Source organism: Schistocerca cancellata, chromosome 8, assembly GCF_023864275.1.
Source record: "Schistocerca cancellata isolate TAMUIC-IGC-003103 chromosome 8, iqSchCanc2.1, whole genome shotgun sequence".
Taxonomy (NCBI): Eukaryota; Metazoa; Arthropoda; class Insecta; order Orthoptera; family Acrididae; genus Schistocerca; species Schistocerca cancellata.
Window position 1 is genome coordinate 80921945 of NC_064633.1, and position 21164 is coordinate 80943108.

A 21164-nucleotide genomic window follows, 5' to 3' on the forward strand; every position below is an offset into this window, starting at 1 on the left:
ACGATGCCTAGCTTCGGATGAATATCAGAGGAACGGTATTTGAAGCTGAAAGTAACTCTGAAATGAAATAAATTTGTTTTGGAATTTAATTTGTACATCGATATGGTGTGAGATGTGTAGGAAAGCAGCAGCTGTGCTAACGAAATGCAAATAATGGTCGCTCATGCGGTGCGTTTCGAGCTGAAGGGCTCCGATTCACTAGTCTGTAAGAACAAAGTACCCGAAAAGCGCGCTAGGAGGCGCCTCCTTAGCTCTGTGGCAGAGCGCTGGTCTAGTAAACCAGAGGTCGTGAGTTCGATCCTCACAGGAGGCAAATGAATTTTGTAACAGCCCCTCCCACCGTGGCCCTTTCGAAAAAAGCGGTCAAGGATAAAAAAAATTATGAATGGGTGCGGTATTTAAGAAATGCTCTCGCAAATGTATAGTGTGAATGGTGCTATTAAAGTGGGCACCAGACACTGCTGCTTTTGGCAGTCTCCGGTGAATGCCGACGTGAAATACTTAGTTCTTGTGATGTATTTTCTACCCCTGATAAAGACCCTCGCGATTATCATCGTCGTCGTCGTCGGCGGCGGCGGCGGCGCTTTGGTAATAGCGACAACTCGCCATTGTATCACTTAAGGTGAGGTACCTTCCGCAAGCGACTGAGATGGCACTAAGCGATTGAAGCTGATTTGCCACCTCTTGTTTGATCAGCGTCATAAGGGCTTGAATGTAACTTGCGATGGGACACAGCAAGAAGTAGCGTCGCACTTTTAGTACTAAAATTTGAGATGGAGAACTGGGTCAAAGATGGGAAATTCATTCCGCCAAGTGTACAAATGGTGAAAATGAGGTGTGTGTGGGGAAGCATATTGCGCCAGTGACCGTGTGGCCTAATGGATAAGGCGTCGGACTTCGGATCGGAAGATTGCAGGTTCGAATCCTGTCACAGTCGAGTTTTTCCTGTTCTGAAAAAGATGCATGCTGTTTTAGTGTGTTGTTTGAGTACTGCAAAACTAGTTGAAAGTAGCTGCTGTCCGCTTCCTGGCTGCAAAACCGGCGTCTACCTGAAGCACAAGCAACACAAGGGTGATCTGTAGCGAAATTTTCGGCACAGTGCCGTTCAGGAGAGTTTTTGTTGCAACTACTGCATCTGATTCAGGACCCAAGGGCTACGCCACAGGCGTCTGCGCACAGTCGAGCATGTGTGTTGAATAATGGTGCTGATAGCCACGTATCATTTCAAGCAGATTTGATGCCTTTCGGAGACAATTTTTCATTAAATAGGATTGTAGCTGATTTGTGGCAGCAGGAAATAAGCTGTAGTCAAAAGAATCTTCAATAGATGGTCGCAGGTCAAATCAGTATTGTATGGCTCGTAACCCTTGTGTACAGCCCGGCTAGCTCAGTCGGTAGAGCATGAGACTCTTAATCTCAGGGTCGTGGGTTCGAGCCCCACGCTGGGCGCCTCAAAATTTTGTGTCTACGCGGATCCAACATGCGCCCCTCTCGTGAGCCTTGCGTGATGAACGTAACGGGTTACGACGATGCCTAGCTTCGGATGAATATCAGAGGAACGGTATTTGAAGCTGAAAGTAACTCTGAAATGAAATAAATTTGTTTTGGAATTTAATTTGTACATCGATATGGTGTGAGATGTGTAGGAAAGCAGCAGCTGTGCCAACGAAATGCAAATAATGGTCGCTCATGCGGTGCGTTTCGAGCTGAAGGGCTCCGATTCACTAGTCTGTAAGAACAAAGTACCCGAAAAGCGCGCTAGGAGGCGCCTACTTAGCTCTGTGGCAGAGCGCTGGTCTAGTAAACCAGAGGTCGTGAGTTCGATCCTCACAGGAGGCAAATGAATTTTGTAACAGCCCCTCCCACCGTGGCCCTTTCGAAAAAAGCGGTCAAGGATAAAAAAAATTATGAATGGGTGCGGTATTTAAGAAATGCTCTCGCAAATGTATAGTGTGAATGGTGCTATTAAAGTGGGCACCAGACACTGCTGCTTTTGGCAGTCTCCGGTGAATGCCGACGTGAAATACTTAGTTCTTGTGATGTATTTTCTACCCCTGATAAAGACCCTCGCGATTATCATCGTCGTCGTCGTCGTCGTCGTCGTCGTCGGCGCTTTGGTAATAGCGACAACTCGCCATTGTATCACTTAAGGTGAGGTACCTTCCGCAAGCGACTGAGATGGCACTAAGCGATTGAAGCTGATTTGCCACCTCTTGTTTGATCAGCGTCATAAGGGCTTGAATGTAACTTGCGATGGGACACAGCAAGAAGTAGCGTCGCACTTTTAGTACTAAAATTTGAGATGGAGAACTGGGTCAAAGATGGGAAATTCATTCCGCCAAGTGTACAAATGGTGAAAATGAGGTGTGTGTGGGGAAGCATATTGCGCCAGTGACCGTGTGGCCTAATGGATAAGGCGTCGGACTTCGGATCGGAAGATTGCAGGTTCGAATCCTGTCACGGTCGAGTTTTTCCTGTTCTGCAAAAGATGCATGCTGTTTTAGTGTGTTGTTTGAGTACTGCAAAACTAGTTGAAAGTAGCTGCTGTCCGCTTCCTGGCTGCAAAACCGGCGTCTACCTGAAGCACAAGCAACACAAGGGTGATCTGTAGCGAAATTTTCGGCACAGTGCCGTTCAGGAGAGTTTTTGTTGCAACTACTGCATCTGATTCAGGACCCAAGGGCTACGCCACAGGCGTCTGCGCACAGTCGAGCATGTGTGTTGAATAATGGTGCTGATAGCCACGTATCATTTCAAGCAGATTTGATGCCTTTCGGAGACAATTTTTCATTAAATAGGATTGTAGCTGATTTGTGGCAGCAGGAAATAAGCTGTAGTCAAAAGAATCTTCAATAGATGGTCGCAGGTCAAATCAGTATTGTATGGCTCGTAACCCTTGTGTACAGCCCGGCTAGCTCAGTCGGTAGAGCATGAGACTCTTAATCTCAGGGTCGTGGGTTCGAGCCCCACGCTGGGCGCCTCAAAATTTTGTGTCTACGCGGATCCAACATGCGCCCCTCTCGTGAGCCTTGCGTGATGAACGTAACGGGTTACGACGATGCCTAGCTTCGGATGAATATCAGAGGAACGGTATTTGAAGCTGAAAGTAACTCTGAAATGAAATAAATTTGTTTTGGAATTTAATTTGTACATCGATATGGTGTGAGATGTGTAGGAAAGCAGCAGCTGTGCTAACGAAATGCAAATAATGGTCGCTCATGCGGTGCGTTTCGAGCTGAAGGGCTCCGATTCACTAGTCTGTAAGAACAAAGTACCCGAAAAGCGCGCTAGGAGGCGCCTCCTTAGCTCTGTGGCAGAGCGCTGGTCTAGTAAACCAGAGGTCGTGAGTTCGATCCTCACAGGAGGCAAATGAATTTTGTAACAGCCCCTCCCACCGTGGCCCTTTCGAAAAAAGCGGTCAAGGATAAAAAAAATTATGAATGGGTGCGGTATTTAAGAAATGCTCTCGCAAATGTATAGTGTGAATGGTGCTATTAAAGTGGGCACCAGACACTGCTGCTTTTGGCAGTCTCCGGTGAATGCCGACGTGAAATACTTAGTTCTTGTGATGTATTTTCTACCCCTGATAAAGACCCTCGCGATTATCATCGTCGTCGTCGTCGTCGGCGGCGGCGGCGCTTTGGTAATAGCGACAACTCGCCATTGTATCACTTAAGGTGAGGTACCTTCCGCAAGCGACTGAGATGGCACTAAGCGATTGAAGCTGATTTGCCACCTCTTGTTTGATCAGCGTCATAAGGGCTTGAATGTAACTTGCGATGGGACACAGCAAGAAGTAGCGTCGCACTTTTAGTACTAAAATTTGAGATGGAGAACTGGGTCAAAGATGGGAAATTCATTCCGCCAAGTGTACAAATGGTGAAAATGAGGTGTGTGTGGGGAAGCATATTGCGCCAGTGACCGTGTGGCCTAATGGATAAGGCGTCGGACTTCGGATCGGAAGATTGCAGGTTCGAATCCTGTCACGGTCGAGTTTTTCCTGTTCTGCAAAAGATGCATGCTGTTTTAGTGTGTTGTTTGAGTACTGCAAAACTAGTTGAAAGTAGCTGCTGTCCGCTTCCTGGCTGCAAAACCGGCGTCTACCTGAAGCACAAGCAACACAAGGGTGATCTGTAGCGAAATTTTCGGCACAGTGCCGTTCAGGAGAGTTTTTGTTGCAACTACTGCATCTGATTCAGGACCCAAGGGCTACGCCACAGGCGTCTGCGCACAGTCGAGCATGTGTGTTGAATAATGGTGCTGATAGCCACGTATCATTTCAAGCAGATTTGATGCCTTTCGGAGACAATTTTTCATTAAATAGGATTGTAGCTGATTTGTGGCAGCAGGAAATAAGCTGTAGTCAAAAGAATCTTCAATAGATGGTCGCAGGTCAAATCAGTATTGTATGGCTCGTAACCCTTGTGTACAGCCCGGCTAGCTCAGTCGGTAGAGCATGAGACTCTTAATCTCAGGGTCGTGGGTTCGAGCCCCACGCTGGGCGCCTCAAAATTTTGTGTCTACGCGGATCCAACATGCGCCCCTCTCGTGAGCCTTGCGTGATGAACGTAACGGGTTACGACGATGCCTAGCTTCGGATGAATATCAGAGGAACGGTATTTGAAGCTGAAAGTAACTCTGAAATGAAATAAATTTGTTTTGGAATTTAATTTGTACATCGATATGGTGTGAGATGTGTAGGAAAGCAGCAGCTGTGCTAACGAAATGCAAATAATGGTCGCTCATGCGGTGCGTTTCGAGCTGAAGGGCTCCGATTCACTAGTCTGTAAGAACAAAGTACCCGAAAAGCGCGCTAGGAGGCGCCTCCTTAGCTCTGTGGCAGAGCGCTGGTCTAGTAAACCAGAGGTCGTGAGTTCGATCCTCACAGGAGGCAAATGAATTTTGTAACAGCCCCTCCCACCGTGGCCCTTTCGAAAAAAGCGGTCAAGGATAAAAAAAATTATGAATGGGTGCGGTATTTAAGAAATGCTCTCGCAAATGTATAGTGTGAATGGTGCTATTAAAGTGGGCACCAGACACTGCTGCTTTTGGCAGTCTCCGGTGAATGCCGACGTGAAATACTTAGTTCTTGTGATGTATTTTCTACCCCTGATAAAGACCCTCGCGATTATCATCGTCGTCGTCGTCGGCGGCGGCGGCGGCGGCGGCGCTTTGGTAATAGCGACAACTCGCCATTGTATCACTTAAGGTGAGGTACCTTCCGCAAGCGACTGAGATGGCACTAAGCGATTGAAGCTGATTTGCCACCTCTTGTTTGATCAGCGTCATAAGGGCTTGAATGTAACTTGCGATGGGACACAGCAAGAAGTAGCGTCGCACTTTTAGTACTAAAATTTGAGATGGAGAACTGGGTCAAAGATGGGAAATTCATTCCGCCAAGTGTACAAATGGTGAAAATGAGGTGTGTGTGGGGAAGCATATTGCGCCAGTGACCGTGTGGCCTAATGGATAAGGCGTCGGACTTCGGATCGGAAGATTGCAGGTTCGAATCCTGTCACAGTCGAGTTTTTCCTGTTCTGAAAAAGATGCATGCTGTTTTAGTGTGTTGTTTGAGTACTGCAAAACTAGTTGAAAGTAGCTGCTGTCCGCTTCCTGGCTGCAAAACCGGCGTCTACCTGAAGCACAAGCAACACAAGGGTGATCTGTAGCGAAATTTTCGGCACAGTGCCGTTCAGGAGAGTTTTTGTTGCAACTACTGCATCTGATTCAGGACCCAAGGGCTACGCCACAGGCGTCTGCGCACAGTCGAGCATGTGTGTTGAATAATGGTGCTGATAGCCACGTATCATTTCAAGCAGATTTGATGCCTTTCGGAGACAATTTTTCATTAAATAGGATTGTAGCTGATTTGTGGCAGCAGGAAATAAGCTGTAGTCAAAAGAATCTTCAATAGATGGTCGCAGGTCAAATCAGTATTGTATGGCTCGTAACCCTTGTGTACAGCCCGGCTAGCTCAGTCGGTAGAGCATGAGACTCTTAATCTCAGGGTCGTGGGTTCGAGCCCCACGCTGGGCGCCTCAAAATTTTGTGTCTACGCGGATCCAACATGCGCCCCTCTCGTGAGCCTTGCGTGATGAACGTAACGGGTTACGACGATGCCTAGCTTCGGATGAATATCAGAGGAACGGTATTTGAAGCTGAAAGTAACTCTGAAATGAAATAAATTTGTTTTGGAATTTAATTTGTACATCGATATGGTGTGAGATGTGTAGGAAAGCAGCAGCTGTGCCAACGAAATGCAAATAATGGTCGCTCATGCGGTGCGTTTCGAGCTGAAGGGCTCCGATTCACTAGTCTGTAAGAACAAAGTACCCGAAAAGCGCGCTAGGAGGCGCCTACTTAGCTCTGTGGCAGAGCGCTGGTCTAGTAAACCAGAGGTCGTGAGTTCGATCCTCACAGGAGGCAAATGAATTTTGTAACAGCCCCTCCCACCGTGGCCCTTTCGAAAAAAGCGGTCAAGGATAAAAAAAATTATGAATGGGTGCGGTATTTAAGAAATGCTCTCGCAAATGTATAGTGTGAATGGTGCTATTAAAGTGGGCACCAGACACTGCTGCTTTTGGCAGTCTCCGGTGAATGCCGACGTGAAATACTTAGTTCTTGTGATGTATTTTCTACCCCTGATAAAGACCCTCGCGATTATCATCGTCGTCGTCGTCGTCGTCGTCGTCGTCGGCGCTTTGGTAATAGCGACAACTCGCCATTGTATCACTTAAGGTGAGGTACCTTCCGCAAGCGACTGAGATGGCACTAAGCGATTGAAGCTGATTTGCCACCTCTTGTTTGATCAGCGTCATAAGGGCTTGAATGTAACTTGCGATGGGACACAGCAAGAAGTAGCGTCGCACTTTTAGTACTAAAATTTGAGATGGAGAACTGGGTCAAAGATGGGAAATTCATTCCGCCAAGTGTACAAATGGTGAAAATGAGGTGTGTGTGGGGAAGCATATTGCGCCAGTGACCGTGTGGCCTAATGGATAAGGCGTCGGACTTCGGATCGGAAGATTGCAGGTTCGAATCCTGTCACGGTCGAGTTTTTCCTGTTCTGCAAAAGATGCATGCTGTTTTAGTGTGTTGTTTGAGTACTGCAAAACTAGTTGAAAGTAGCTGCTGTCCGCTTCCTGGCTGCAAAACCGGCGTCTACCTGAAGCACAAGCAACACAAGGGTGATCTGTAGCGAAATTTTCGGCACAGTGCCGTTCAGGAGAGTTTTTGTTGCAACTACTGCATCTGATTCAGGACCCAAGGGCTACGCCACAGGCGTCTGCGCACAGTCGAGCATGTGTGTTGAATAATGGTGCTGATAGCCACGTATCATTTCAAGCAGATTTGATGCCTTTCGGAGACAATTTTTCATTAAATAGGATTGTAGCTGATTTGTGGCAGCAGGAAATAAGCTGTAGTCAAAAGAATCTTCAATAGATGGTCGCAGGTCAAATCAGTATTGTATGGCTCGTAACCCTTGTGTACAGCCCGGCTAGCTCAGTCGGTAGAGCATGAGACTCTTAATCTCAGGGTCGTGGGTTCGAGCCCCACGCTGGGCGCCTCAAAATTTTGTGTCTACGCGGATCCAACATGCGCCCCTCTCGTGAGCCTTGCGTGATGAACGTAACGGGTTACGACGATGCCTAGCTTCGGATGAATATCAGAGGAACGGTATTTGAAGCTGAAAGTAACTCTGAAATGAAATAAATTTGTTTTGGAATTTAATTTGTACATCGATATGGTGTGAGATGTGTAGGAAAGCAGCAGCTGTGCTAACGAAATGCAAATAATGGTCGCTCATGCGGTGCGTTTCGAGCTGAAGGGCTCCGATTCACTAGTCTGTAAGAACAAAGTACCCGAAAAGCGCGCTAGGAGGCGCCTCCTTAGCTCTGTGGCAGAGCGCTGGTCTAGTAAACCAGAGGTCGTGAGTTCGATCCTCACAGGAGGCAAATGAATTTTGTAACAGCCCCTCCCACCGTGGCCCTTTCGAAAAAAGCGGTCAAGGATAAAAAAAATTATGAATGGGTGCGGTATTTAAGAAATGCTCTCGCAAATGTATAGTGTGAATGGTGCTATTAAAGTGGGCACCAGACACTGCTGCTTTTGGCAGTCTCCGGTGAATGCCGACGTGAAATACTTAGTTCTTGTGATGTATTTTCTACCCCTGATAAAGACCCTCGCGATTATCATCGTCGTCGTCGTCGTCGGCGGCGGCGGCGCTTTGGTAATAGCGACAACTCGCCATTGTATCACTTAAGGTGAGGTACCTTCCGCAAGCGACTGAGATGGCACTAAGCGATTGAAGCTGATTTGCCACCTCTTGTTTGATCAGCGTCATAAGGGCTTGAATGTAACTTGCGATGGGACACAGCAAGAAGTAGCGTCGCACTTTTAGTACTAAAATTTGAGATGGAGAACTGGGTCAAAGATGGGAAATTCATTCCGCCAAGTGTACAAATGGTGAAAATGAGGTGTGTGTGGGGAAGCATATTGCGCCAGTGACCGTGTGGCCTAATGGATAAGGCGTCGGACTTCGGATCGGAAGATTGCAGGTTCGAATCCTGTCACAGTCGAGTTTTTCCTGTTCTGAAAAAGATGCATGCTGTTTTAGTGTGTTGTTTGAGTACTGCAAAACTAGTTGAAAGTAGCTGCTGTCCGCTTCCTGGCTGCAAAACCGGCGTCTACCTGAAGCACAAGCAACACAAGGGTGATCTGTAGCGAAATTTTCGGCACAGTGCCGTTCAGGAGAGTTTTTGTTGCAACTACTGCATCTGATTCAGGACCCAAGGGCTACGCCACAGGCGTCTGCGCACAGTCGAGCATGTGTGTTGAATAATGGTGCTGATAGCCACGTATCATTTCAAGCAGATTTGATGCCTTTCGGAGACAATTTTTCATTAAATAGGATTGTAGCTGATTTGTGGCAGCAGGAAATAAGCTGTAGTCAAAAGAATCTTCAATAGATGGTCGCAGGTCAAATCAGTATTGTATGGCTCGTAACCCTTGTGTACAGCCCGGCTAGCTCAGTCGGTAGAGCATGAGACTCTTAATCTCAGGGTCGTGGGTTCGAGCCCCACGCTGGGCGCCTCAAAATTTTGTGTCTACGCGGATCCAACATGCGCCCCTCTCGTGAGCCTTGCGTGATGAACGTAACGGGTTACGACGATGCCTAGCTTCGGATGAATATCAGAGGAACGGTATTTGAAGCTGAAAGTAACTCTGAAATGAAATAAATTTGTTTTGGAATTTAATTTGTACATCGATATGGTGTGAGATGTGTAGGAAAGCAGCAGCTGTGCCAACGAAATGCAAATAATGGTCGCTCATGCGGTGCGTTTCGAGCTGAAGGGCTCCGATTCACTAGTCTGTAAGAACAAAGTACCCGAAAAGCGCGCTAGGAGGCGCCTACTTAGCTCTGTGGCAGAGCGCTGGTCTAGTAAACCAGAGGTCGTGAGTTCGATCCTCACAGGAGGCAAATGAATTTTGTAACAGCCCCTCCCACCGTGGCCCTTTCGAAAAAAGCGGTCAAGGATAAAAAAAATTATGAATGGGTGCGGTATTTAAGAAATGCTCTCGCAAATGTATAGTGTGAATGGTGCTATTAAAGTGGGCACCAGACACTGCTGCTTTTGGCAGTCTCCGGTGAATGCCGACGTGAAATACTTAGTTCTTGTGATGTATTTTCTACCCCTGATAAAGACCCTCGCGATTATCATCGTCGTCGTCGTCGTCGTCGTCGTCGTCGGCGCTTTGGTAATAGCGACAACTCGCCATTGTATCACTTAAGGTGAGGTACCTTCCGCAAGCGACTGAGATGGCACTAAGCGATTGAAGCTGATTTGCCACCTCTTGTTTGATCAGCGTCATAAGGGCTTGAATGTAACTTGCGATGGGACACAGCAAGAAGTAGCGTCGCACTTTTAGTACTAAAATTTGAGATGGAGAACTGGGTCAAAGATGGGAAATTCATTCCGCCAAGTGTACAAATGGTGAAAATGAGGTGTGTGTGGGGAAGCATATTGCGCCAGTGACCGTGTGGCCTAATGGATAAGGCGTCGGACTTCGGATCGGAAGATTGCAGGTTCGAATCCTGTCACGGTCGAGTTTTTCCTGTTCTGCAAAAGATGCATGCTGTTTTAGTGTGTTGTTTGAGTACTGCAAAACTAGTTGAAAGTAGCTGCTGTCCGCTTCCTGGCTGCAAAACCGGCGTCTACCTGAAGCACAAGCAACACAAGGGTGATCTGTAGCGAAATTTTCGGCACAGTGCCGTTCAGGAGAGTTTTTGTTGCAACTACTGCATCTGATTCAGGACCCAAGGGCTACGCCACAGGCGTCTGCGCACAGTCGAGCATGTGTGTTGAATAATGGTGCTGATAGCCACGTATCATTTCAAGCAGATTTGATGCCTTTCGGAGACAATTTTTCATTAAATAGGATTGTAGCTGATTTGTGGCAGCAGGAAATAAGCTGTAGTCAAAAGAATCTTCAATAGATGGTCGCAGGTCAAATCAGTATTGTATGGCTCGTAACCCTTGTGTACAGCCCGGCTAGCTCAGTCGGTAGAGCATGAGACTCTTAATCTCAGGGTCGTGGGTTCGAGCCCCACGCTGGGCGCCTCAAAATTTTGTGTCTACGCGGATCCAACATGCGCCCCTCTCGTGAGCCTTGCGTGATGAACGTAACGGGTTACGACGATGCCTAGCTTCGGATGAATATCAGAGGAACGGTATTTGAAGCTGAAAGTAACTCTGAAATGAAATAAATTTGTTTTGGAATTTAATTTGTACATCGATATGGTGTGAGATGTGTAGGAAAGCAGCAGCTGTGCCAACGAAATGCAAATAATGGTCGCTCATGCGGTGCGTTTCGAGCTGAAGGGCTCCGATTCACTAGTCTGTAAGAACAAAGTACCCGAAAAGCGCGCTAGGAGGCGCCTACTTAGCTCTGTGGCAGAGCGCTGGTCTAGTAAACCAGAGGTCGTGAGTTCGATCCTCACAGGAGGCAAATGAATTTTGTAACAGCCCCTCCCACCGTGGCCCTTTCGAAAAAAGCGGTCAAGGATAAAAAAAATTATGAATGGGTGCGGTATTTAAGAAATGCTCTCGCAAATGTATAGTGTGAATGGTGCTATTAAAGTGGGCACCAGACACTGCTGCTTTTGGCAGTCTCCGGTGAATGCCGACGTGAAATACTTAGTTCTTGTGATGTATTTTCTACCCCTGATAAAGACCCTCGCGATTATCATCGTCGTCGTCGTCGTCGTCGTCGTCGTCGGCGCTTTGGTAATAGCGACAACTCGCCATTGTATCACTTAAGGTGAGGTACCTTCCGCAAGCGACTGAGATGGCACTAAGCGATTGAAGCTGATTTGCCACCTCTTGTTTGATCAGCGTCATAAGGGCTTGAATGTAACTTGCGATGGGACACAGCAAGAAGTAGCGTCGCACTTTTAGTACTAAAATTTGAGATGGAGAACTGGGTCAAAGATGGGAAATTCATTCCGCCAAGTGTACAAATGGTGAAAATGAGGTGTGTGTGGGGAAGCATATTGCGCCAGTGACCGTGTGGCCTAATGGATAAGGCGTCGGACTTCGGATCGGAAGATTGCAGGTTCGAATCCTGTCACGGTCGAGTTTTTCCTGTTCTGCAAAAGATGCATGCTGTTTTAGTGTGTTGTTTGAGTACTGCAAAACTAGTTGAAAGTAGCTGCTGTCCGCTTCCTGGCTGCAAAACCGGCGTCTACCTGAAGCACAAGCAACACAAGGGTGATCTGTAGCGAAATTTTCGGCACAGTGCCGTTCAGGAGAGTTTTTGTTGCAACTACTGCATCTGATTCAGGACCCAAGGGCTACGCCACAGGCGTCTGCGCACAGTCGAGCATGTGTGTTGAATAATGGTGCTGATAGCCACGTATCATTTCAAGCAGATTTGATGCCTTTCGGAGACAATTTTTCATTAAATAGGATTGTAGCTGATTTGTGGCAGCAGGAAATAAGCTGTAGTCAAAAGAATCTTCAATAGATGGTCGCAGGTCAAATCAGTATTGTATGGCTCGTAACCCTTGTGTACAGCCCGGCTAGCTCAGTCGGTAGAGCATGAGACTCTTAATCTCAGGGTCGTGGGTTCGAGCCCCACGCTGGGCGCCTCAAAATTTTGTGTCTACGCGGATCCAACATGCGCCCCTCTCGTGAGCCTTGCGTGATGAACGTAACGGGTTACGACGATGCCTAGCTTCGGATGAATATCAGAGGAACGGTATTTGAAGCTGAAAGTAACTCTGAAATGAAATAAATTTGTTTTGGAATTTAATTTGTACATCGATATGGTGTGAGATGTGTAGGAAAGCAGCAGCTGTGCTAACGAAATGCAAATAATGGTCGCTCATGCGGTGCGTTTCGAGCTGAAGGGCTCCGATTCACTAGTCTGTAAGAACAAAGTACCCGAAAAGCGCGCTAGGAGGCGCCTCCTTAGCTCTGTGGCAGAGCGCTGGTCTAGTAAACCAGAGGTCGTGAGTTCGATCCTCACAGGAGGCAAATGAATTTTGTAACAGCCCCTCCCACCGTGGCCCTTTCGAAAAAAGCGGTCAAGGATAAAAAAAATTATGAATGGGTGCGGTATTTAAGAAATGCTCTCGCAAATGTATAGTGTGAATGGTGCTATTAAAGTGGGCACCAGACACTGCTGCTTTTGGCAGTCTCCGGTGAATGCCGACGTGAAATACTTAGTTCTTGTGATGTATTTTCTACCCCTGATAAAGACCCTCGCGATTATCATCGTCGTCGTCGTCGGCGGCGGCGGCGGCGCTTTGGTAATAGCGACAACTCGCCATTGTATCACTTAAGGTGAGGTACCTTCCGCAAGCGACTGAGATGGCACTAAGCGATTGAAGCTGATTTGCCACCTCTTGTTTGATCAGCGTCATAAGGGCTTGAATGTAACTTGCGATGGGACACAGCAAGAAGTAGCGTCGCACTTTTAGTACTAAAATTTGAGATGGAGAACTGGGTCAAAGATGGGAAATTCATTCCGCCAAGTGTACAAATGGTGAAAATGAGGTGTGTGTGGGGAAGCATATTGCGCCAGTGACCGTGTGGCCTAATGGATAAGGCGTCGGACTTCGGATCGGAAGATTGCAGGTTCGAATCCTGTCACAGTCGAGTTTTTCCTGTTCTGAAAAAGATGCATGCTGTTTTAGTGTGTTGTTTGAGTACTGCAAAACTAGTTGAAAGTAGCTGCTGTCCGCTTCCTGGCTGCAAAACCGGCGTCTACCTGAAGCACAAGCAACACAAGGGTGATCTGTAGCGAAATTTTCGGCACAGTGCCGTTCAGGAGAGTTTTTGTTGCAACTACTGCATCTGATTCAGGACCCAAGGGCTACGCCACAGGCGTCTGCGCACAGTCGAGCATGTGTGTTGAATAATGGTGCTGATAGCCACGTATCATTTCAAGCAGATTTGATGCCTTTCGGAGACAATTTTTCATTAAATAGGATTGTAGCTGATTTGTGGCAGCAGGAAATAAGCTGTAGTCAAAAGAATCTTCAATAGATGGTCGCAGGTCAAATCAGTATTGTATGGCTCGTAACCCTTGTGTACAGCCCGGCTAGCTCAGTCGGTAGAGCATGAGACTCTTAATCTCAGGGTCGTGGGTTCGAGCCCCACGCTGGGCGCCTCAAAATTTTGTGTCTACGCGGATCCAACATGCGCCCCTCTCGTGAGCCTTGCGTGATGAACGTAACGGGTTACGACGATGCCTAGCTTCGGATGAATATCAGAGGAACGGTATTTGAAGCTGAAAGTAACTCTGAAATGAAATAAATTTGTTTTGGAATTTAATTTGTACATCGATATGGTGTGAGATGTGTAGGAAAGCAGCAGCTGTGCCAACGAAATGCAAATAATGGTCGCTCATGCGGTGCGTTTCGAGCTGAAGGGCTCCGATTCACTAGTCTGTAAGAACAAAGTACCCGAAAAGCGCACTAGGAGGCGCCTACTTAGCTCTGTGGCAGAGCGCTGGTCTAGTAAACCAGAGGTCGTGAGTTCGATCCTCACAGGAGGCAAATGAATTTTGTAACAGCCCCTCCCACCGTGGCCCTTTCGAAAAAAGCGGTCAAGGATAAAAAAAATTATGAATGGGTGCGGTATTTAAGAAATGCTCTCGCAAATGTATAGTGTGAATGGTGCTATTAAAGTGGGCACCAGACACTGCTGCTTTTGGCAGTCTCCGGTGAATGCCGACGTGAAATACTTAGTTCTTGTGATGTATTTTCTACCCCTGATAAAGACCCTCGCGATTATCATCGTCGTCGTCGTCGTCGTCGTCGTCGGCGCTTTGGTAATAGCGACAACTCGCCATTGTATCACTTAAGGTGAGGTACCTTCCGCAAGCGACTGAGATGGCACTAAGCGATTGAAGCTGATTTGCCACCTCTTGTTTGATCAGCGTCATAAGGGCTTGAATGTAACTTGCGATGGGACACAGCAAGAAGTAGCGTCGCACTTTTAGTACTAAAATTTGAGATGGAGAACTGGGTCAAAGATGGGAAATTCATTCCGCCAAGTGTACAAATGGTGAAAATGAGGTGTGTGTGGGGAAGCATATTGCGCCAGTGACCGTGTGGCCTAATGGATAAGGCGTCGGACTTCGGATCGGAAGATTGCAGGTTCGAATCCTGTCACGGTCGAGTTTTTCCTGTTCTGAAAAAGATGCATGCTGTTTTAGTGTGTTGTTTGAGTACTGCAAAACTAGTTGAAAGTAGCTGCTGTCCGCTTCCTGGCTGCAAAACCGGCGTCTACCTGAAGCACAAGCAACACAAGGGTGATCTGTAGCGAAATTTTCGGCACAGTGCCGTTCAGGAGAGTTTTTGTTGCAACTACTGCATCTGATTCAGGACCCAAGGGCTACGCCACAGGCGTCTGCGCACAGTCGAGCATGTGTGTTGAATAATGGTGCTGATAGCCACGTATCATTTCAAGCAGATTTGATGCCTTTCGGAGACAATTTTTCATTAAATAGGATTGTAGCTGATTTGTGGCAGCAGGAAATAAGCTGTAGTCAAAAGAATCTTCAATAGATGGTCGCAGGTCAAATCAGTATTGTATGGCTCGTAACCCTTGTGTACAGCCCGGCTAGCTCAGTCGGTAGAGCATGAGACTCTTAATCTCAGGGTCGTGGGTTCGAGCCCCACGCTGGGCGCCTCAAAATTTTGTGTCTACGCGGATCCAACATGCGCCCCTCTCGTGAGCCTTGCGTGATGAACGTAACGGGTTACGACGATGCCTAGCTTCGGATGAATATCAGAGGAACGGTATTTGAAGCTGAAAGTAACTCTGAAATGAAATAAATTTGTTTTGGAATTTAATTTGTACATCGATATGGTGTGAGATGTGTAGGAAAGCAGCAGCTGTGCCAACGAAATGCAAATAATGGTCGCTCATGCGGTGCGTTTCGAGCTGAAGGGCTCCGATTCACTAGTCTGTAAGAACAAAGTACCCGAAAAGCGCGCTAGGAGGCGCCTCCTTAGCTCTGTGGCAGAGCGCTGGTCTAGTAAACCAGAGGTCGTGAGTTCGATCCTCACAGGAGGCAAATGAATTTTGTAACAGCCCCTCCCACCGTGGCCCTTTCGAAAAAAGCGGTCAAGGATAAAAAAAATTATGAATGGGTGCGGTATTTAAGAAATGCTCTCGCAAATGTATAGTGTGAATGGTGCTATTAAAGTGGGCACCAGACACTGCTGCTTTTGGCAGTCTCCGGTGAATGCCGACGTGAAATACTTAGTTCTTGTGATGTATTTTCTACCCCTGATAAAGACCCTCGCGATTATCATCGTCGTCGTCGTCGTCGGCGGCGGCGGCGGCGGCGGCGGCGCTTTGGTAATAGCGACAACTCGCCATTGTATCACTTAAGGTGAGGTACCTTCCGCAAGCGACTGAGATGGCACTAAGCGATTGAAGCTGATTTGCCACCTCTTGTTTGATCAGCGTCATAAGGGCTTGAATGTAACTTGCGATGGGACACAGCAAGAAGTAGCGTCGCACTTTTAGTACTAAAATTTGAGATGGAGAACTGGGTCAAAGATGGGAAATTCATTCCGCCAAGTGTACAAATGGTGAAAATGAGGTGTGTGTGGGGAAGCATATTGCGCCAGTGACCGTGTGGCCTAATGGATAAGGCGTCGGACTTCGGATCGGAAGATTGCAGGTTCGAATCCTGTCACGGTCGAGTTTTTCCTGTTCTGCAAAAGATGCATGCTGTTTTAGTGTGTTGTTTGAGTACTGCAAAACTAGTTGAAAGTAGCTGCTGTCCGCTTCCTGGCTGCAAAACCGGCGTCTACCTGAAGCACAAGCAACACAAGGGTGATCTGTAGCGAAATTTTCGGCACAGTGCCGTTCAGGAGAGTTTTTGTTGCAACTACTGCATCTGATTCAGGACCCAAGGGCTACGCCACAGGCGTCTGCGCACAGTCGAGCATGTGTGTTGAATAATGGTGCTGATAGCCACGTATCATTTCAAGCAGATTTGATGCCTTTCGGAGACAATTTTTCATTAAATAGGATTGTAGCTGATTTGTGGCAGCAGGAAATAAGCTGTAGTCAAAAGAATCTTCAATAGATAGTCGCAGGTCAAATCAGTATTGTATGGCTCGTAACCCTTGTGTACAGCCCGGCTAGCTCAGTCGGTAGAGCATGAGACTCTTAATCTCAGGGTCGTGGGTTCGAGCCCCACGCTGGGCGCCTCAAAATTTTGTGTCTACGCGGATCCAACATGCGCCCCTCTCGTGAGCCTTGCGTGATGAACGTAACGGGTTACGACGATGCCTAGCTTCGGATGAATATCAGAGGAACGGTATTTGAAGCTGAAAGTAACTCTGAAATGAAATAAATTTGTTTTGGAATTTAATTTGTACATCGATATGGTGTGAGATGTGTAGGAAAGCAGCAGCTGTGCTAACGAAATGCAAATAATGGTCGCTCATGCGGTGCGTTTCGAGCTGAAGGGCTCCGATTCACTAGTCTGTAAGAACAAAGTACCCGAAAAGCGCGCTAGGAGGCGCCTCCTTAGCTCTGTGGCAGAGCGCTGGTCTAGTAAACCAGAGGTCGTGAGTTCGATCCTCACAGGAGGCAAATGAATTTTGTAACAGCCCCTCCCACCGTGGCCCTTTCGAAAAAAGCGGTCAAGGATAAAAAAAATTATGAATGGGTGCGGTATTTAAGAAATGCTCTCGCAAATGTATAGTGTGAATGGTGCTATTAAAGTGGGCACCAGACACTGCTGCTTTTGGCAGTCTCCGGTGAATGCCGACGTGAAATACTTAGTTCTTGTGATGTATTTTCTACCCCTGATAAAGACCCTCGCGATTATCGTCGTCGTCGTCGTCGTCGGCGGCGGCGCTTTGGTAATAGCGACAACTCGCCATTGTATCACTTAAGGTGAGGTACCTTCCGCAAGCGACTGAGATGGCACTAAGCGATTGAAGCTGATTTGCCACCTCTTGTTTGATCAGCGTCATAAGGGCTTGAATGTAACTTGCGATGGGACACAGCAAGAAGTAGCGTCGCACTTTTAGTACTAAAATTTGAGATGGAGAACTGGGTCAAAGATGGGAAATTCATTCCGCCAAGTGTACAAATGGTGAAAATGAGGTGTGTGTGGGGAAGCATATTGCGCCAGTGACCGTGTGGCCTAATGGATAAGGCGTCGGACTTCGGATCGGAAGATTGCAGGGTCGAATCCTGTCACAGTCGAGTTTTTCCTGTTCTGCAAAAGATGCATGCTGTTTTAGTGTGTTGTTTGAGTACTGCAAAACTAGTTGAAAGTAGCTGCTGTCCGCTTCCTGGCTGCAAAACCGGCGTCTACCTGAAGCACAAGCAACACAAGGGTGATCTGTAGCGAAATTTTCGGCACAGTGCCGTTCAGGAGAGTTTTTGTTGCAACTACTGCATCTGATTCAGGACCCAAGGGCTACGCCACAGGCGTCTGCGCACAGTCGAGCATGTGTGTTGAATAATGGTGCTGATAGCCACGTATCATTTCAAGCAGATTTGATGCCTTTCGGAGACAATTTTTCATTAAATAGGATTGTAGCTGATTTGTGGCAGCAGGAAATAAGCTGTAGTCAAAAGAATCTTCAATAGATGGTCGCAGGTCAAATCAGTATTGTATGGCTCGTAACCCTTGTGTACAGCCCGGCTAGCTCAGTCGGTAGAGCATGAGACTCTTAATCTCAGGGTCGTGGGTTCGAGCCCCACGCTGGGCGCCTCAAAATTTTGTGTCTACGCGGATCCAACATGCGCCCCTCTCGTGAGCCTTGCGTGATGAACGTAACGGGTTACGACGATGCCTAGCTTCGGATGAATATCAGAGGAACGGTATTTGAAGCTGAAAGTAACTCTGAAATGAAATAAATTTGTTTTGGAATTTAATTTGTACATCGATATGGTGTGAGATGTGTAGGAAAGCAGCAGCTGTGCTAACGAAATGCAAATAATGGTCGCTCATGCGGTGCGTTTCGAGCTGAAGGGCTCCGATTCACTAGTCTGTAAGAACAAAGTACCCGAAAAGCGCGCTAGGAGGCGCCTCCTTAGCTCTGTGGCAGAGCGCTGGTCTAGTAAACCAGAGGTCGTGAGTTCGATCCTCACAGGAGGCAAATGAATTTTGTAACAGCCCCTCCCACCGTGGCCCTTTCGAAAAAAGCGGTCAAGGATAAAAAAAATTATGAATGGGTGCGGTATTTAAGAAATGCTCTCGCAAATGTATAGTGTGAATGGTGCTATTAAAGTGGGCACCAGACACTGCTGCTTTTGGCAGTCTCCGGTGAATGCCGACGTGAAATACTTAGTTCTTGTGATGTATTTTCTACCCCTGATAAAGACCCTCGCGATTATCATCGTCGTCGTCGTCGTCGTCGTCGGCGGCGGCGGCGGCGCTTTGGTAATAGCGACAACTCGCCATTGTATCACTTAAGGTGAGGTACCTTCCGCAAGCGACTGAGATGGCACTAAGCGATTGAAGCTGATTTGCCACCTCTTGTTTGATCAGCGTCATAAGGGCTTGAATGTAACTTGCGATGGGACACAGCAAGAAGTAGCGTCGCACTTTTAGTACTAAAATTTGAGATGGAGAACTGGGTCAAAGATGGGAAATTCATTCCGCCAAGTGTACAAATGGTGAAAATGAGGTGTGTGTGGGGAAGCATATTGCGCCAGTGACCGTGTGGCCTAATGGATAAGGCGTCGGACTTCGGATCGGAAGATTGCAGGTTCGAATCCTGTCACGGTCGAGTTTTTCCTGTTCTGCAAAAGATGCATGCTGTTTTAGTGTGTTGTTTGAGTACTGCAAAACTAGTTGAAAGTAGCTGCTGTCCGCTTCCTGGCTGCAAAACCGGCGTCTACCTGAAGCACAAGCAACACAAGGGTGATCTGTAGCGAAATTTTCGGCACAGTGCCGTTCAGGAGAGTTTTTGTTGCAACTACTGCATCTGATTCAGGACCCAAGGGCTACGCCACAGGCGTCTGCGCACAGTCGAGCATGTGTGTTGAATAATGGTGCTGATAGCCACGTATCATTTCAAGCAGATTTGATGCCTTTCGGAGACAATTTTTCATTAAATAGGATTGTAGCTGATTTGTGGCAGCAGGAAATAAGCTGTAGTCAAAAGAATCTTCAATAGATGGTCGCAGGTCAAATCAGTATTGTATGGCTCGTAACCCTTGTGTACAGCCCGGCTAGCTCAGTCGGTAGAGCATGAGACTCTTAATCTCAGGGTCGTGGGTTCGAGCCCCACGCTGGGCGCCTCAAAATTTTGTGTCTACGCGGATCCAACATGCGCCCCTCTCGTGAGCCTTGCGTGATGAACGTAACGGGTTACGACGATGCCTAGCTTCGGATGAATATCAGAGGAACGGTATTTGAAGCTGAAAGTAACTCTGAAATGAAATAAATTTGTTTTGGAATTTAATTTGTACATCGATATGGTGTGAGATGTGTAGGAAAGCAGCAGCTGTGCTAACGAAATGCAAATAATGGTCGCTCATGCGGTGCGTTTCGAGCTGAAGGGCTCCGATTCACTAGTCTGTAAGAACAAAGTACCCGAAAAGCGCGCTAGGAGGCGCCTCCTTAGCTCTGTGGCAGAGCGCTGGTCTAGTAAACCAGAGGTCGTGAGTTCGATCCTCACAGGAGGCAAATGAATTTTGTAACAGCCCCTCCCACCGTGGCCCTTTCGAAAAAAGCGGTCAAGGATAAAAAAAATTATGAATGGGTGCGGTATTTAAGAAATGCTCTCGCAAATGTATAGTGTGAATGGTGCTATTAAAGTGGGCACCAGACACTGCTGCTTTTGGCAGTCTCCGGTGAATGCCGACGTGAAATACTTAGTTCTTGTGATGTATTTTCTACCCCTGATAAAGACCCTCGCGATTATCATCGTCGTCGTCGGCGGCGGCGGCGGCGGCGGCGGCGCTTTGGTAATAGCGACAACTCGCCATTGTATCACTTAAGGTGAGGTACCTTCCGCAAGCGACTGAGATGGCACTAAGCGATTGAAGCTGATTTGCCACCTCTTGTTTGATCAGCGTCATAAGGGCTTGAATGTAACTTGCGATGGGACACAGCAAGAAGTAGCGTCGCACTTTTAGTACTAAAATTTGAGATGGAGAACTGGGTCAAAGATGGGAAATTCATTCCGCCAAGTGTACAAATGGTGAAAATGAGGTGTGTGTGGGGAAGCATATTGCGCCAGTGACCGTGTGGCCTAATGGATAAGGCGTCGGACTTCGGATCGGAAGATTGCAGGTTCGAATCCTGTCACGGTCGAGTTTTTCCTGTTCTGCAAAAGATGCATGCTGTTTTAGTGTGTTGTTTGAGTACTGCAAAACTAGTTGAAAGTAGCTGCTGTCCGCTTCCTGGCTGCAAAACCGGCGTCTACCTGAAGCACAAGCAACACAAGGGTGATCTGTAGCGAAATTTTCGGCACAGTGCCGTTCAGGAGAGTTTTTGTTGCAACTACTGCATCTGATTCAGGACCCAAGGGCTACGCCACAGGCGTCTGCGCACAGTCGAGCATGTGTGTTGAATAATGGTGCTGATAGCCACGTATCATTTCAAGCAGATTTGATGCCTTTCGGAGACAATTTTTCATTAAATAGGATTGTAGCTGATTT

At 47.4% G+C, this 21164-nt stretch overlaps 40 non-coding genes across 40 annotated transcripts; all 40 read left to right on the plus strand.

Moving 5' to 3' along the window:
* Positions 1-241: 241 nt before the first annotated feature.
* On the plus strand, positions 242-313 carry Trnat-agu (transfer RNA threonine (anticodon AGU)). The gene has a single exon. It is a non-coding gene; the product is annotated as a tRNA-Thr (tRNA).
* Positions 314-864: 551 nt separating this feature from the next.
* Trnar-ucg (transfer RNA arginine (anticodon UCG)) lies at positions 865-937 on the plus strand. The gene has a single exon. It is a non-coding gene; the product is annotated as a tRNA-Arg (tRNA).
* Positions 938-1376: 439 nt separating this feature from the next.
* On the plus strand, positions 1377-1449 carry Trnak-cuu (transfer RNA lysine (anticodon CUU)). The gene has a single exon. It is a non-coding gene; the product is annotated as a tRNA-Lys (tRNA).
* Positions 1450-1767: 318 nt separating this feature from the next.
* On the plus strand, positions 1768-1839 carry Trnat-agu (transfer RNA threonine (anticodon AGU)). Its single transcript has one exon. It is a non-coding gene; the product is annotated as a tRNA-Thr (tRNA).
* Positions 1840-2393: 554 nt separating this feature from the next.
* Positions 2394-2466, plus strand: Trnar-ucg (transfer RNA arginine (anticodon UCG)). Its single transcript has one exon. It is a non-coding gene; the product is annotated as a tRNA-Arg (tRNA).
* A 439-nt stretch (positions 2467-2905) lies between these two features.
* Trnak-cuu (transfer RNA lysine (anticodon CUU)) lies at positions 2906-2978 on the plus strand. Its single transcript has one exon. It is a non-coding gene; the product is annotated as a tRNA-Lys (tRNA).
* A 318-nt stretch (positions 2979-3296) lies between these two features.
* Trnat-agu (transfer RNA threonine (anticodon AGU)) lies at positions 3297-3368 on the plus strand. The gene has a single exon. It is a non-coding gene; the product is annotated as a tRNA-Thr (tRNA).
* Positions 3369-3919: 551 nt separating this feature from the next.
* On the plus strand, positions 3920-3992 carry Trnar-ucg (transfer RNA arginine (anticodon UCG)). Its single transcript has one exon. It is a non-coding gene; the product is annotated as a tRNA-Arg (tRNA).
* Positions 3993-4431: 439 nt separating this feature from the next.
* Trnak-cuu (transfer RNA lysine (anticodon CUU)) lies at positions 4432-4504 on the plus strand. Its single transcript has one exon. It is a non-coding gene; the product is annotated as a tRNA-Lys (tRNA).
* Positions 4505-4822: 318 nt separating this feature from the next.
* On the plus strand, positions 4823-4894 carry Trnat-agu (transfer RNA threonine (anticodon AGU)). The gene has a single exon. It is a non-coding gene; the product is annotated as a tRNA-Thr (tRNA).
* Positions 4895-5451: 557 nt separating this feature from the next.
* Trnar-ucg (transfer RNA arginine (anticodon UCG)) lies at positions 5452-5524 on the plus strand. Its single transcript has one exon. It is a non-coding gene; the product is annotated as a tRNA-Arg (tRNA).
* A 439-nt stretch (positions 5525-5963) lies between these two features.
* Trnak-cuu (transfer RNA lysine (anticodon CUU)) lies at positions 5964-6036 on the plus strand. The gene has a single exon. It is a non-coding gene; the product is annotated as a tRNA-Lys (tRNA).
* Positions 6037-6354: 318 nt separating this feature from the next.
* Positions 6355-6426, plus strand: Trnat-agu (transfer RNA threonine (anticodon AGU)). Its single transcript has one exon. It is a non-coding gene; the product is annotated as a tRNA-Thr (tRNA).
* Positions 6427-6980: 554 nt separating this feature from the next.
* Positions 6981-7053, plus strand: Trnar-ucg (transfer RNA arginine (anticodon UCG)). Its single transcript has one exon. It is a non-coding gene; the product is annotated as a tRNA-Arg (tRNA).
* A 439-nt stretch (positions 7054-7492) lies between these two features.
* Positions 7493-7565, plus strand: Trnak-cuu (transfer RNA lysine (anticodon CUU)). The gene has a single exon. It is a non-coding gene; the product is annotated as a tRNA-Lys (tRNA).
* A 318-nt stretch (positions 7566-7883) lies between these two features.
* On the plus strand, positions 7884-7955 carry Trnat-agu (transfer RNA threonine (anticodon AGU)). The gene has a single exon. It is a non-coding gene; the product is annotated as a tRNA-Thr (tRNA).
* Positions 7956-8506: 551 nt separating this feature from the next.
* On the plus strand, positions 8507-8579 carry Trnar-ucg (transfer RNA arginine (anticodon UCG)). Its single transcript has one exon. It is a non-coding gene; the product is annotated as a tRNA-Arg (tRNA).
* Positions 8580-9018: 439 nt separating this feature from the next.
* On the plus strand, positions 9019-9091 carry Trnak-cuu (transfer RNA lysine (anticodon CUU)). Its single transcript has one exon. It is a non-coding gene; the product is annotated as a tRNA-Lys (tRNA).
* Positions 9092-9409: 318 nt separating this feature from the next.
* On the plus strand, positions 9410-9481 carry Trnat-agu (transfer RNA threonine (anticodon AGU)). Its single transcript has one exon. It is a non-coding gene; the product is annotated as a tRNA-Thr (tRNA).
* Positions 9482-10035: 554 nt separating this feature from the next.
* Positions 10036-10108, plus strand: Trnar-ucg (transfer RNA arginine (anticodon UCG)). The gene has a single exon. It is a non-coding gene; the product is annotated as a tRNA-Arg (tRNA).
* Positions 10109-10547: 439 nt separating this feature from the next.
* Positions 10548-10620, plus strand: Trnak-cuu (transfer RNA lysine (anticodon CUU)). Its single transcript has one exon. It is a non-coding gene; the product is annotated as a tRNA-Lys (tRNA).
* A 318-nt stretch (positions 10621-10938) lies between these two features.
* Positions 10939-11010, plus strand: Trnat-agu (transfer RNA threonine (anticodon AGU)). Its single transcript has one exon. It is a non-coding gene; the product is annotated as a tRNA-Thr (tRNA).
* Positions 11011-11564: 554 nt separating this feature from the next.
* Trnar-ucg (transfer RNA arginine (anticodon UCG)) lies at positions 11565-11637 on the plus strand. Its single transcript has one exon. It is a non-coding gene; the product is annotated as a tRNA-Arg (tRNA).
* A 439-nt stretch (positions 11638-12076) lies between these two features.
* On the plus strand, positions 12077-12149 carry Trnak-cuu (transfer RNA lysine (anticodon CUU)). The gene has a single exon. It is a non-coding gene; the product is annotated as a tRNA-Lys (tRNA).
* A 318-nt stretch (positions 12150-12467) lies between these two features.
* Trnat-agu (transfer RNA threonine (anticodon AGU)) lies at positions 12468-12539 on the plus strand. Its single transcript has one exon. It is a non-coding gene; the product is annotated as a tRNA-Thr (tRNA).
* A 551-nt stretch (positions 12540-13090) lies between these two features.
* Trnar-ucg (transfer RNA arginine (anticodon UCG)) lies at positions 13091-13163 on the plus strand. Its single transcript has one exon. It is a non-coding gene; the product is annotated as a tRNA-Arg (tRNA).
* A 439-nt stretch (positions 13164-13602) lies between these two features.
* Trnak-cuu (transfer RNA lysine (anticodon CUU)) lies at positions 13603-13675 on the plus strand. Its single transcript has one exon. It is a non-coding gene; the product is annotated as a tRNA-Lys (tRNA).
* A 318-nt stretch (positions 13676-13993) lies between these two features.
* Positions 13994-14065, plus strand: Trnat-agu (transfer RNA threonine (anticodon AGU)). The gene has a single exon. It is a non-coding gene; the product is annotated as a tRNA-Thr (tRNA).
* A 551-nt stretch (positions 14066-14616) lies between these two features.
* Positions 14617-14689, plus strand: Trnar-ucg (transfer RNA arginine (anticodon UCG)). The gene has a single exon. It is a non-coding gene; the product is annotated as a tRNA-Arg (tRNA).
* Positions 14690-15128: 439 nt separating this feature from the next.
* On the plus strand, positions 15129-15201 carry Trnak-cuu (transfer RNA lysine (anticodon CUU)). Its single transcript has one exon. It is a non-coding gene; the product is annotated as a tRNA-Lys (tRNA).
* Positions 15202-15519: 318 nt separating this feature from the next.
* On the plus strand, positions 15520-15591 carry Trnat-agu (transfer RNA threonine (anticodon AGU)). Its single transcript has one exon. It is a non-coding gene; the product is annotated as a tRNA-Thr (tRNA).
* Positions 15592-16154: 563 nt separating this feature from the next.
* On the plus strand, positions 16155-16227 carry Trnar-ucg (transfer RNA arginine (anticodon UCG)). The gene has a single exon. It is a non-coding gene; the product is annotated as a tRNA-Arg (tRNA).
* Positions 16228-16666: 439 nt separating this feature from the next.
* Trnak-cuu (transfer RNA lysine (anticodon CUU)) lies at positions 16667-16739 on the plus strand. The gene has a single exon. It is a non-coding gene; the product is annotated as a tRNA-Lys (tRNA).
* Positions 16740-17057: 318 nt separating this feature from the next.
* Positions 17058-17129, plus strand: Trnat-agu (transfer RNA threonine (anticodon AGU)). Its single transcript has one exon. It is a non-coding gene; the product is annotated as a tRNA-Thr (tRNA).
* A 1060-nt stretch (positions 17130-18189) lies between these two features.
* Positions 18190-18262, plus strand: Trnak-cuu (transfer RNA lysine (anticodon CUU)). Its single transcript has one exon. It is a non-coding gene; the product is annotated as a tRNA-Lys (tRNA).
* Positions 18263-18580: 318 nt separating this feature from the next.
* Positions 18581-18652, plus strand: Trnat-agu (transfer RNA threonine (anticodon AGU)). Its single transcript has one exon. It is a non-coding gene; the product is annotated as a tRNA-Thr (tRNA).
* Positions 18653-19212: 560 nt separating this feature from the next.
* On the plus strand, positions 19213-19285 carry Trnar-ucg (transfer RNA arginine (anticodon UCG)). Its single transcript has one exon. It is a non-coding gene; the product is annotated as a tRNA-Arg (tRNA).
* Positions 19286-19724: 439 nt separating this feature from the next.
* Trnak-cuu (transfer RNA lysine (anticodon CUU)) lies at positions 19725-19797 on the plus strand. The gene has a single exon. It is a non-coding gene; the product is annotated as a tRNA-Lys (tRNA).
* A 318-nt stretch (positions 19798-20115) lies between these two features.
* On the plus strand, positions 20116-20187 carry Trnat-agu (transfer RNA threonine (anticodon AGU)). The gene has a single exon. It is a non-coding gene; the product is annotated as a tRNA-Thr (tRNA).
* A 557-nt stretch (positions 20188-20744) lies between these two features.
* Trnar-ucg (transfer RNA arginine (anticodon UCG)) lies at positions 20745-20817 on the plus strand. The gene has a single exon. It is a non-coding gene; the product is annotated as a tRNA-Arg (tRNA).
* The last annotated feature ends 347 nt before the right edge of the window (positions 20818-21164 follow it).